The sequence below is a fragment of the Eptatretus burgeri genome, chromosome 12, assembly GCF_056783735.1.
Source record: "Eptatretus burgeri isolate ZD-2024b chromosome 12, Ebu_testis_v1, whole genome shotgun sequence".
Lineage (NCBI taxonomy): Eukaryota > Metazoa > Chordata > Myxini > Myxiniformes > Myxinidae > Eptatretus > Eptatretus burgeri.
In genome coordinates, this window is record NC_140972.1 from 28,892,872 (window position 1) to 28,907,300 (window position 14,429).

Sequence of the window (14,429 nt, forward strand, 5' to 3'; positions counted from 1 at the left end):
CTACAGGTTTGTTTTCCGATTTCTGTTCGAAATATAACATTAAATTGAAATAAAGTTGTTCCTCGATCATAAACTGTCGTTTGTGGACAGCTAAGTGAACCAATTGCTTAACACTGCTTTTCGCTTAAAGTCTACGGGGTAATGACAGCTACCAGGATGAATGTTGAAGAGATAGCATGGTTATCAATCAAGATTGTTATTTTGTTATTCAATAAATAAGACGACTGTTTTTACCTCGATAACATAGAAAATCCTTTGTTTAAGTTTTCTGCATCAATAAACTCATCTTTATTGTGGTTATAGGGATGTGGGTAAGCCTGGTGGTGGCTTAGCGGTTAGGGCGGCTGGCCTGGGATCTAAGATCTTAGTTCTCAAACTGAATTAACACCAAGTGGGGTTGACAGCCTGTCATCCTCACGAGGTCAGCAAAATGAATGCCAGTGTCCTGGTATAGGGGCACTGCATCAGAGGCATAGGCGTGCCCCAACAAAATGATAGCTACCTGGCAGCCAAGCTGCCATACGCAAAACAAAGAAGAAGGGATGTGAGTTGGGGACTGGCATGATGGCCCTGAGGTGTGTGCACCTACCTCTGAGCTTTCTAGCCTGTGTTTGAATTGTGACCCAGCTCTCATCTTTGACACTGGTGTTGCACATGCAGGGTGAATCATCATTGTGTGCGTCATCCATCGGATGGATGTTAAGCTGGAGGAACTATCTGCCAGTACTAGTTGCTGGTCGACATTAAAGATCCCATGGAGTATCTTGTGAAGAGTAGGCAAGTTATCGCTGGCAGAGACTAAATTACAAATTACTGTCAGAGTCTAATGTCGAGCCTGGCCAGCCGGTTGCATAGACTTCAGCCAGAATAATTTCCCCTGGCTGACCCCACAAGGAATCGTTATAATTGGGAGCGTTAAAGAAGATGTGGGTTTGGCTGCCTCTTCGTTGGTACAAAGTATGGCGTAGTACCACTTTTCAAGTAGAACAGGTGGACAGGCAGATGGCCGATTACAGATTACCCCATCCTTGAAGGTAAATCATCATCTCCATGAAGATCAGAGCCAGCTGCATTTATAGCAACATGTTAATTCTCCTGAAAAAATTTTTGGTTAAAATTTTAAAATCTTTAATACCGAATGCCCTCAGTTGGATTTGTATGTACATCCTCTGTAATACCAGTCAAATGTCCTCACCACATGTCCCACCGTTCCTGTATCTTACATCGTTCATAAATTTGACTTCTCCCTCAGGCTTCAAGATGATGACACCACCATCTCATGCCACCCCTCTGTTCAATTAATTTCAGAAAAGTATTTTCATCTATATCTGTTTCCCCCTCCTCCCTCCACCCACATCCCCATCCCCACTCTAACATTTGCTTGTTATTCGTCTATCATTTTGTTTTCAACCAACATTTTAGCTTCTATGAACAGAGTTATGTCAATTCTTCACCACCTTCAATTGTAGAAGTTCGTTCTTCTCTTTCTGTCTTGCTCATGCATGATGCACTGCCTTTACCAGGTGATCCCATTCCCAGGGTCTGATACTTCTGGTCAAGACTAAGGATAAAAGTGACAAGGAAAAATAAGAAATACTACAATGGAATTAATAATTGATGCTCAAACAAGTACTTTATAAACCTTGCATACCTATGTCATGTTACTTCTACCAATTAAAACAATGCATTAGGATAAACTAGTTATGACAGGAGAAATCTAAGTGAGCAATCGCTGATGAGCTATACATATGGCAAAATTAAATGGTTATTTCATCTCTCTTATTGCAATTCCATGTCATACATTCAGAGGTATTTTGACGGTTTATGAGGACGTTGTTTCTACCTTTTGGAAGTGAAATTTTATGGAATTCCAGCCACGTCTTTCACCACTCATTTCAACTTTATCATTTTTTCTCTCTGCCATCTTCAACCCCAAATTCCTTTTCTATGATATTCACAATAAATCGTATTCTGGATTTTCATTTAAATCACAATAAATTACATGTTTGTTATCATGGCTGATATATATATATATATATATATATATATATATATATATATATATATATATATATATATATATATATATATATATATATCTTGAAACGTGTGGTGTGATAAGCACTCCCCCAATCTCCATTGGACATAGTCCCACACCAAAGTGTCACTTCCAACCCAGGGGCCTCAGCCCGGCGACTATCAATCAGACAAAGATTACATGGTCAACATCAGTTAATCATCAAACAGAGCCACCTATCCAGATTTTGGGCTTATTTGCCCTCATCAGGATGGCATATCGATAAATATCTAACCAATGATGACCACATTCGGTGTTTACACATCAGATGCACCTCCTGACTGTAATGGTGAGCATCGCCATGGATTATGTCTCACACGGTAAAACCATATAATCCGCATAGTCCTACACCGATGGAGATCGGGGGAGTGCTTGTCACACTCAACGTTTCAATTTACCCGCTGATCACATCACGTGCCTTCTGGTTGAATGGTTTGCATTAGTGGAAACAATCGTCTGGGTGGCAGATGGGCAGTTTTCTTTGCGGATGATGCAGTTTTACCGTGTGACATAATCCGCAGCGATAACAGTCAGGAGGTGTGCGTGTGTGTGTGTGTGTGTGTGTGTGTGTGTGTGTGTGTGTGTGTGTGTGTGTGTGTGTGTGTGTGTGTATATGTATATATGTATATATGTATATATGTCAAAGGTTTATGATTTACACCATGTATTAGTCCCTAAAAGAGCTATTTATATTAATTTCTACTTTAAAAACCCCAAGGTAAAAAAAGAGAAGAAAAAGTAAATGTAGACCAACAAGAGGTACATCGAAACGTGAATATGTTAAGTCGATACTACAATGTGAGTATGTCTCGGTACGTATTAGAACGTCAGTATGTCTATTAAATATGTACTATTGTTGGAATTTGAATGCATGGAATAATGATTTACTCTCAAGTCAAAAATACATTGCAAAAACCCCCCAGAATTGATCAACTGAATGCTGATCATGGTTCTCATCCATGGCAGCTTTGACGAATATCTCTTACCAATTGGCCACAGCATTTCCCAAATGGGAGTATAAATAGAAACTTAATTGCCAGTATGAAGATAAGCTTTACATAAAGCCCATGGAGTGGTCTCTTGGTTGTACTTTCAGAGAGACAATTAGAACACCTAGTATAAATCGATTTCATAAGGTAGGTTGGTAGTATCAGTACATATCCAGTAATTCACCAACCAACCAACCTCCTGATCAAGTATCTTCTCAAGTGACCTCCTAGTTTCGCCCTTTTTGGGGCATTATTCAGATCACTGGTCCACTAAAGATATGAATCTACTTTTCTATACAAAAAAAAAACTCAACTTATAAAAACCTGGCTTAGTGGCACTTATGTAGACAGTTTACATAAGTTATGATTGTGTTAACTCTTGCCAATGATTTGAATAAATTTCTTGTTCTATTTGAGGACTACAATTTTATGCTAGTTCAGGATAATTTATCAGAACACACGAGAGACTGCGTGAAGAAAGAATTAAACTTAATTATTCTGTAGTTGAAAGATAATTTATCAGGACACATGAGAGACTCCATGAGAAAAGAATTAAACTTAATTATTCTGTCATTGAAAGATCTTTAAAGAATGTTAAATCTGGTCAGGCTGCTGGGCCAGGTAGCCTGTCTGAACATATTCTGAAAGAATGTTACAGGGAATTGGTTTCAGTTTTTCATTCGCTGTTTCAGTGGTCAATGGACTCTCAAATACAGTAGTTCCAAAGTTGTGGAAGTCTTCACTCATTGTACCTGCATTTAAAATAGCCAAATCAGTGAATCTTAAAGATTATAGACAAGTAGCATTAAATGTTTGGAAAAGGTTGTGAGAACCATTCTTGTGGAGCAAATGAAGGAATTTATTGATCCTTTTCAATTTGCTTGTCAGAAAAAAGAGAGGTATTGAAGATGTAATCATAACCTTGTTAATGCAAAGCAAAATGTGTGAACACCTTCAGAGCAACATCCTATGCACGGATTTTGTTTGTAGATTTTTAATCAGCTTTTAATACTATTTGGACTCATTTATTGATGGAGAAGTTGCAGGGTATGGGTATGACTTCAACTTTGAATCTTTGGGTCATTAATTTTTTAATGGATAGACAACAAAGTTTGTTTCGACAATACATTTTCTGATTATATCACGAGCATCACTGTTACTTCGCAAGGATGTGTTTTATCACTGACTTTGTTTACCCTATACATCAGTGATTTTGCTTATCATCATGTTCTATTGTTAAATTATTCAAATGATATTTGATTTGTTGGACTGATTTTTTTAAATAATGACAAATGATGTAGAGAATGTTCATTCCTTTGTATGTTGGTGCCTGGGAAATAATCTTGTCCTTGATGTCAGGAAAACAAAGGAAATAGTTCTTTATTTTCAGAAGACAAGAGAGAATAATTATCAATCATTGTCCATTTTGAATAAAAATGTTGAGATTGTTTTAGAGAATAAATATTTTGGAACCTTTACTGATGAATTGAACAAAGTAGTTTTGAAATGTAATCAACGCATGTAGTTTTAAGGCACCTGAAGTGTTTTAATGTTCATATGGATATTCTGTTTTCGTTTTTACCTTTGCTACCGAAGGTGGACAGAGGTTCTGTTTTCACCCCTGTCCATCTGTCTGTCTGTCTGTAAGCAGGATATCTCAATGTTATGGACGGATTCAGACTAAATCTGGTGGACAGGTTGTGTGTGTGACACGGACATATTGATTAGATTTTGGTGAAGATCCAGATACCAAAATTTAGCGATTCTTCACCATTGAGAGATAGAGCAAAAAAAAAAAACATCTATAGTATGATCTCAAAAAGTTCTGGATGGATTCGGACAAAACTTGGTGGACGAGTTGGGTATGTGACTCGAATAAGCCAATTAGATTTTGGTTTAGGTCTGGATGCAGATCGGCCTTTCGGTGGAATACAAAACATAAACTGTTCAGCCTGGCGGAGGTATGCGCTCTTCCAAGTATCGTTATAGCTTAAGGCTGTAATTCAAAACGTTGTTACATTTTGTAGTATTTTATGGTATAATGGACTATCTCAAGATAACAAAAGGAAATTAGATAGAATCGTGAGGCCAGCTCGTAAGGTGATTGGCATGGATGCTAAATATTTTTTTAAAGTTTTATGTTATGGATGCTATCAATAGGAAATTACACATTATTATTATTATTGATGCAAATTACCTTCTCCATTCTTGCATGGTCACTCATTGGTGAGAAAGAATTTGTCTTCCACAAATTGAACCTCGTAGATTTACAAATAATTTCTTGCCTTTTATTCTTCGAGGCAACACAATGACTCATTTTCGAGATTACTTTAATTAAGGTATTACTGTTGGAGATCTGTTGTGGTTTAATTATTCACCTGATATTTTGAATAAATACATATGTACAGTTGTTTTTTTATGTTGAAGTTTATATTCTTTATGTGACAGTTGTTTTGCAAAAGATTCCTCAATTGGCTCATGGAGGTGGATTGAGTGATTTAAACATAAGAAATGTTAAATTGTCACATCCATTGGGATTTATTGCACATCATTTATTTATTTATTGTACAAAATGACTGGGAAGTTTACTTTTCGTTTTTACATGATCATTTAAAATGAGTCAATCTTAGGTTTTATCGATTGAAAATTGACAAAAGATTGCTAGCTACCATGGGAAGCAAGGTAAAGCTGATGTTTTGAGCATTAGCCCTTTGTTGGAACAAATCCTTGTGTAAAGCTTCATTTTTAACCCAACATCTACAGGCAGAAAAAAAAATTACGGGTTCAATTGTTACAAAGAACACTTTGTTGGACGACCATATTTCCACTAAGATTTGCAGAAATATTTTTAGAATCCTTCAGTTAAAGATCCGTTGGTAAAGAACACGAGTTTTACGAAAAATAAAATAAAAATTGTAAAATAATAATTTTAAGTAGATCATATCATAATATAGCAATGATTTATCATACTAATATATACAGTCCTTAAGACACAATCACATTTCTACTCTTAATTAATTGGAGCAATTAATCTCTTACTTAATCAATTATCCATAGCTGTCACAATGACATCACAATTATGGATACATTTCTTTCCAAGCCTGAAAGGCTATTAAACAAGATCATGCACCATTTCCAACTCAACTTGAGTGGTGATGCACAAAAGTATTTCCATGTGGCATTAATGCAAGTAACTCCAGTCGGTTGACTATTCAATCTCTGTACTAATTTCATTGCTTGCTGGTGAACCATGAGCGTTGGCGTGGAAAACGGGCATCAAAGTGTGGCCGCACACTCTAGTACAAAAATTATATCTCAAAATCTCCTCTAGGATGGAGTCATTAGTTTTTATAAGGACCTATCTTCCATTCTCAAGTATTTCCATAACCAACAAGAATCCTAACTTGTACAAGGTGGCCTGGAGGTCACTTTACTCCTCCCCAGTAAAGCATTCATTCAATATGCAGGTTTTATTGGGCGGTACTTGCAATAATTGATCAGTCATTGTATCTGTATGTGCTCCATCATTTTCCTTACACCACTCATTTCGTCACCAAATCCTCTTAGACATTTTGTGTAGCATTTTGGAGTCACTAAGAATGAATGCTTCACTAGGGAGGGGTTAAGCAACTTTCAGGCTACTCTGTAAGAGACATCACTGAAGTAGCTAAACAGCCATTTTCTTTCTTCCTCTTTTACATTTTCTTTGTGAACTAGCTGAACCGAAACATTACCGTGACCCTTCCTGCTAGTCTCAACGTTACTGCACGACTAAAAAGCTTTTTAATAAAGCAGCAACCACAATAACATTTTGATAACTCAATTTTGTGAATGGATGCTATTTAGCTTGAAAGGCCCAGGCTCATCCTCAAACCCCATGAAGTGCCCTCCAGGAACAAACATACCTCACATGTGATGCTCAAAATATATTTATAAATCATGAGTTTAAAATTTCTGAATTCGTGTAAATAGCGTGACGTATCTTCAAAGTTTTGGAATATATTTATAAATTACGAGTTAGAAATTTTTTAATTGGTGTAAATAGTGTGATGTTAGTATCTTCAAAGTTCCCCCCCCCCCCAATTTTTTCTATTTCGTTGTGGAAGAATGTGATGTGCGTATCCTTGGAGGAAGTCAACATCACCAGAACTCTGCTATTGTGCACAACCTGTATGCTGTTACAATGGATCGCTGTGGTTTACGTGGCCTCACTCAACTTCATTTGTTGTTCACCTCCACCGGTCGATATTTACTGCTGCGTCATCTACGAGAATGCTGTGATTGCATGACACTTGATGATTCCAAGTTCACATTGATGCACTTCAGCGATTTGAAGTCTCGTAACCTGGAAATGAATTACCTGTATTTAATCGCAGATGTGACGTTTGAGGATGAATTCCACGAAAATGTGGAAATTGAATTTGTAGAATCGCTGTGCACTGTGAATGCAAGCTTGCCAAATGTTCCGAGCTGGGAACTCTTACGTCCCATATTTATGATGGTATGTGAAACTTTATTCTTTATATCGTGATTCCGTCAACAAAAACAACTGCTTAACACAATGAATACATACAAACGGGTACGAAAATACATTTCTTTATAAATAGAATAAAACCAGAGCAAGGATGATGGTGCACTGTCACAAATCCCCATGCTTCTCACCTAAAGCAAAGGTGAAAGTTTTGCAAAAAGTTCCACCAGGATTTACGCAATATTAAATTTTGAGTTAAAAATCTTTCCTGTTTTGACCCCTCTTGACCCAAAGTCCCCACCCCTTGGGGCATGAACCAGAGGTGAAATGGCAAAAATATTTACATATTGCGTTCCCATATATTGATGTTGATTGTAGTCATTTTAAAACGTGCCTGTAATTGCATTCTTTTCGTATTTGACCTTTTAAACCCGCCCAGGCAAGAGAATCCAAAAAATAAATAAATAAAAACTCTGCTCTTACACATTCGTGCTATGTGATGATCATAACTACCACATTTGGTGAATTTCTGCACAACCGTTTAGGAGGCGATAGCGTGATGGACACAAACAGATAGACAGAGAGCAGATTACAATATCCCCCTTAAAAAAAAAAAAACATGGCGACAAAAACGATTTACAGATGGCTCACAATGTGAAAAAGTCAAGGAACACAAGGGCAAGCTGACAGGTATTCCCAGGTGTGGCTTACCAATATGCAACTGAAATGTTCAGATGCCAGTTATTTGTTCCCAGACCATCTTGCTTCTGTCGCCCAATAGTAACAGTAGCTCCACGAAATGAAGGATCAAAAGAAGGTGGAGCACGATCCGGATGAGTTTGCTTCCTGCGTTTGGCACCAAAACCTCTGCACTCTGCCTTTACTCTACCACACAATATATTGTTCATTATTTTCCATGCCCTGTCACAACCAACTTCTTTCTCCCTTCTTGCGTTGTTCACCTTCATACTATGTACATTGTGGTTGCTGCGACTTTTATAATTTTTACGCCTTCCCCGATTTTGAATCATCTTTCCTTTCCTTTCCCCATTGCAAAGTTTACCTTTTTGGAAATTCTTCCTCACTCCCAACATTTTTGCATCCTCAACTTCCCTTTTATCATTCCTCCTTCTGTGTGTTTGTCCCTTGCACTGCCTTGCAACTCCACCTCTGGGTAAGTTACCTTGATCTTCCTGCTTTCCTTTGCAAGTCTTGCAATCTCCCTGTTTACGTCTATGCGCTGACCGACTGCACATTCTGACTACCTGGAGTCTTCTTTCACACTAAATCCACCCACGTCAAACCAGTCGTGGTCCCTCTGAAGAAGCACTTTTTATTGCAAGACCCAGCACCTGCAGACAAAACAATCATCATCATCATCATCATCATCATCCTCATCCTTTTGCTTTCTCATACTGCTGCTCCTCCTCCTCCACCTTTATACCCCCTTCCCCATCTTCCAAATTCACAGCTGAGAGTTTACATTATTTAATTTTCCACATTATGAAATCAATTACAGTCATAGGTATTGTTAGAATGATGTCAATCTATACATATACATATATATTAACATATATAATTTAATCAATGTGAAAACATTGCAGCAATCGAACACTGCATCTATAACGCATTAAACTGGCTTTTAGTTCCCAAATCCATTAACTTCTTGGTTGTTGATTTCTATATGTGGTGGCAATCAGCCATTTGTACTGTTTGTGTGTTTTTTTCATTCCTCAACAGTACTTGTTGCTCTTGTTCAACTCATTCCATTTACTTGCTCTACAGATGTAATGATGCAAGGATTTTGAGGCTTTTTTTTCAATTTAAAACAAATCATTTGAAAAAGAGTTCAATCTGAACAAAGGTTGTTGAACCCTAAATATGACTGAAGAAATAAAAATGTTTTCGTACCCAGTAGACAATGCTCGAGACTCGTCAAGGAATGGGCTTGGTGGGTGAACCCCCAGAGGTGGATGCTTGGGATAGAACCGAAATTCAATAGCAACCTACTTCGTTCCGTTACCTACATTTCCAGCAAGTTTCATCAGAGAAGAAAAAAATTAGAGCCTATATCGGGATAACGTCGTTTTTTTTCAACATGGCTGCCTGGCGGCTATATTGGATGTCCGAGCGGGCCGAAACCATTTTGGAAAAGGTTCCCCAGGGGTGAGGAACGAAGTAACCAAAAATAATTGAAATCAGATAAGCGGTTTTCCATTTATTACAAAAACTTTTTTTCAAGATGGCCGCCCCAGTCGGCCATCTTGGATCCGGCCACACCCAAAATCAATAGGGTTCTTCCTTTTCAGGTGGTACATGTGTGACTCAAATTTCAAATCGATATGGCGAACAGTTTGAGTTATTGCACTCACAGCTATAAATGTTGACGCCCAGCCAGACGGACGGACAGACGACCCGGGTGACAATATCCCCCTTCCGCCATGCGGCGGGGGATAAAAACTGACGAGGCAGGATACGCACGAAAGAGGGTTAGATGACGAGGTGTAACGAACGGGTGGGAGGGGTGTGTGTGTGTGTGTGTGTGTGTGTGTGTGTGTGTGTGTGTGTGTGTGTGTGTGTGTGTGTGTGTGTGTGTGTGTGTGTGTGTCTGTGTGTGCAAAAACATGTGGGGGAGGGGTGTGTGTGAAAACACGTGGGGGAGGGGGGTGTGTGAAAACACGTGGGGAGGGGTGTGTGTGTGAAAACACGTGGGGAGGGGTGTGTGTGTGAAAACACGTGGGGAGGGGTGTGTGTGTGTGAAAACACGTGGGGGAGGGGTGTGTGTGTGTGAAAACACGTGGGGGAGGGGTGTGTGTGTGTGAAAACACGTGGGGAGGGGTGTGTGTGTGTGAAAACACGTGGGGGAGGGGTGTGTGTGTGTGAAAACACGTGGGGAGGGGTGTGTGTGTGTGAAAACACGTGGGGAGGGGTGTGTGTGTGTGAAAACACGTGGGGAGGGGTGTGTGTGTGAAAACACGTGGGGAGGGGTGTGTGTGAAAACACGTGGGGGAGGGGTGTGTGTGAAAACACGTGGGGAGGGGTGTGTGTGAAAACACGTGGGGGAGGGGTGTGTGTGAAAACACGTGGGGAGGGGTGTGTGTGTGAAAACACGTGGGGGAGGGGTGTGTGTGTGAAAACACGTGGGGGAGGGGTGTGTGTGTGAAAACACGTGGGGGTGGAAGAACAGGTGGCTGGGGTTGATTCAGGTGCGTGCGGGAAGTCCATTATTGTCTCCCGAAAATCGCATGACATGGTTTTTAAAAATGGCGATGGGGTTGTGAGCATGAGGCTCGGTGGAGAGGAAGGTTCACCTGGAAAACTTGTGGAAATCGAAGCAATAAAAGTGAAGGGTGGTGGTGTTTGAGTGAACGGTGAGGGAATTTCGAGCCTTTACCCACCTGGAATTTACGGTTAAACGTGTGACTAAAGCTGTTAACTGTCGACATCAGTTTGTTCGTCACGTGGTATACCGAGCCATTTAAACCGAGCGGGTCCAAAACGTGTACAACGTGATCTCGATCACAGAGTTCCGTTTTAGTCACATTTAAACTTACCTTGATGAAGATGAACGGATAAAAACCGATTTGGGGGTTAATGGGGGATATTTGCCAAACCTTCCTTCCTTGGGTGTCGAGGTTGGAAGCGATGATTATGTTCACCTGGTTACCGCCAAATCGAGCACGTGCTCCCTGTTGGGATTTTAACCTGAAACTTTGACCACGTCGATGAAGGTTTATTGCGAGCGGCTGTTCAACGGTAAATTGCGATTCCTACGATTTAATTATTTAACTTCCAAATGATAGACACGTGGTGTCACTCGAATCGTGTTAACATCGACATGTGGTGTCACTCGAATCGTGTTAACATCGACACGTGGTGTCACTCGAATCGTGTTAACATCGACACGTGGTGTCACTCGAGCTGTTGTGTTTACATGGGCAGGTGGTAGAAAACGTAAAGTGTTCACCTGGTGAAGGTGTGCGCTCAATTGAGTATCGTTCTCGTTTACCCAACTCTTCTTATCCCTAATAACCTCTTACCCTAGCCCCAAAATCACAGAATCCACGGTGAACAACCTTACCTGTTATCTTTAATCACGGAATTCACTTCCCCCTGACCCCACCCCGCCCCCTAACTTCCTACCCCGCCCCCTACCGTCACACCCCGCCCCCTACCGTCACACCCCGCCCCCTACCGTCACACCCCGCCCCTAACGTCACACCCCGCCCCCTAACGTCACACCCCGCCCCCTACCGTCACACCCCGCCCCCTACCGTCACACCCCGCCCCCAACCTCTCCCCATGTCAGGATTGTGGTTTCGCTTCATCCCAACAACTGACTTAATACATCTTTACTATCACCAATAATTCTGCCCAACAATAACTCAGAAATGACCAACTCGAGGAATTAGTTATGAATAACAGTAAATTTACTGGACTTCCGCTTCCGGGTCACTATTCAACACGTCTCCGGCAACCAATCATTTGTACGTGTGCCGTCGCTATGGTTACTACCTAACCTCGCTCTGTCCCGACCTATCACGTGGTGGTGACTCTGGGGGGGGGAGGGGTACCCCTCGCTTGGATGAGCCCCAGAGGAGTAATTAACGTACATTCTGTTGTGGATAGGACAGCAAGGCTTCTCCATGTACAACTCGTGGGACCTTCATGACGAGGATCACAAAATACCCAATAACATGTGGGACAACTTCACAACACACGTATCTCGAGCCGAGAACCAACTTCCGACAGAAGTATAAACGGGAGTGTGCTGAACCCATCGATGAATTCATGACTAGATTTGTGGCCACAGGCTCGACACCACTAAAAGAGCTTGAAGACCCTCTGATTGAACGGCTCGTAATTGGCACCAGATTTGGTACGAGGGAGTCCAAGAAACACCGCGATGAGACCTTCACATCGGACAACGCGGTGGATCTGCCTCGTACCGAAGAGACCTCCAAGGTCCACCGAGAACAATTCGCCGACGAGGCAGTTTGAGTTGTCCAGCGGTCCACCAGTCGAAAAAGGGTCATTGCGGATGGTTATGGTAGCTATTGTGTATTCGTAGATATTGGAGGTCCCTTTGTGTGTTACGTAAGGATTCACTGTGGAATGACACAGCCTTACGTATAAACAAACATCAACGAATAAAATAGTTCCATGTCTGCCAGGATCTGGACCTGAACCAAATCATCCACAAATGTTTTAAAATTATCGTGCTATAACAGTAATCCCCCTGCATTACGGAGATTTGCTATAACGGACACTCATGTTTATTGTTATTATTATTATTTGATCTCCATGATTGTAGTACACATACACAGTAATAGTTAAGAGTTCAAAGTGTAAATGGACGGAGTATTGTCATAAAATTTGTTGCCTTAAGTATATTTGTTACATCCTTGAGTTAAGATTTTGTTCCGTAGGAACGTAACTCCACTTATATCACGGAAGTACATGGGAAAATTGGTTTCGATTTACGGAAATTCACCTTACAGAAGGAATTTGCAGAACATAACCCTTCCGTAAAGCGAGGGATTACCACATATCTTTTTTTGACCACATCTCTCGATGGTGAAGAATCACGTTAAAAAAAATTTAATTGTAGGATCTGGATCTCCACCAAAATTGTAAAATTCGTCTTTGTCGCACACCCGACCTGTCCACCACGTTTTGCCCGAATTCGTCCACAACCTTTTGAGCAGGGCCGGATTTAGGCATGGGCAAGCTGGGCAGTTGCCCAGGGTCCTCCACAACCAGGGAGCCTCCACATATTTCATGGCAAAAAAAATTATAAGGAAAAATGTATTTGTGAGTGTCTGAATGGTAGTTGGTAGTTAGTGGAACAGATATAAGATATTCATCTTATCTCATTCTCTATTTTATATAGAAGTTAGTTGACTTTTATGGAAGTATGGGACTTTGCACGTCTCTTTACTATTATTATCCTCGAAATTTTCAGGTTACATTTATGGTCCTTGCATTTTTAAGGTTACTTTAATAGTTAGCTTACATTTGGTTAACCATGGATGGCTGACTGTAAATATGTGTTGTCACCTTTTTAGTATTCTAAGGTAGGGTGGGCCTCCACTACTGAAGGCTGCCCAGGCACCACCACATGTCTAAATCCGGCCCTGCTTTTGAGATATCCTGTTCCCAGACAAACAAACGTACAGGGGTGAAAACGTAACCTCCGTCCACCTTTGGTGGTGGAGGTAATGAACTGGTGACGAGGATGGGATTTCTTTGCTGCAGTAAGGTTATTTGAAATAATCTGGGCTGCTGAAGCCCGTTGAGCTTCGCCGGAATAGCAAGACAAGTTGGGTGCCTGGAGTATCGAGAGCCTATGAACTGGAACTATGATTGTCATTTGTGTTGTCATGTAAATATGGCAGGCTATATATCGGCAGGATTGAGCCATTTGATGAAGGGCAGGAAGACTGGCAAGCATCTTCAGAAAGGCTGGAACAGTATTTTCTCATGAAAGGCATTGTTGATGAGACAAGTTTTCAGCATTACTTGGCGTAGTTGGCAGCAAAATGTACGGATTGCTTCGGAATCTCACTGCGCCGGGCAAGCCATGCACAGAATCTTATGGAGGTCTGGTGTAAATTCTTCAAGGAACATTTATCCCCAAAACCGAGCATAACTGCACAGCTATTTCGATTCCACAAACATGATCAAAGGTGATGGGGGAATCGATCAGTGATTTTGTCGACAAGTTGAAAAGGTTGAATCAGCACTGCCACTTTGGGGACAATCTAAATGACACACTATGAGATAGGCTCGTTTGCGGATTGACGAGTGAGAGTATCAAGCGTCTGTTGTCGGATAGTGAACTTCGTTTCCGGAGAGCTGTTGAACTCGTGATTGCCATGGAAACTGCTGC

General features: G+C 40.8%; 1 long non-coding RNA gene across 4 annotated transcripts in view; it reads right to left on the bottom strand.

Moving 5' to 3' along the window:
* LOC147015332 (uncharacterized) overlaps positions 1–11,666 on the bottom strand; it is a 14,592-nt gene extending 2,926 nt beyond the window's left edge. Inside the window, exons 1-3 of one of the 4 annotated variants that reach the window (XR_015050289.1) lie at positions 11,619–11,666; positions 8,249–8,889; positions 1,458–1,561 (exon numbers count right to left, since the gene is read on the bottom strand). This is a non-coding gene — a long non-coding RNA (uncharacterized LOC147015332). Of the gene's footprint in view, positions 1–1,457; positions 1,562–8,248; positions 8,890–9,448; positions 9,470–11,091; positions 11,318–11,618 lie in introns of those variants that run through there. The other 3 variants (XR_015050287.1, XR_015050288.1, XR_015050290.1) reach the window with 3 other exon arrangements.
* Positions 11,667–14,429: the final 2,763 nt, after the last annotated feature.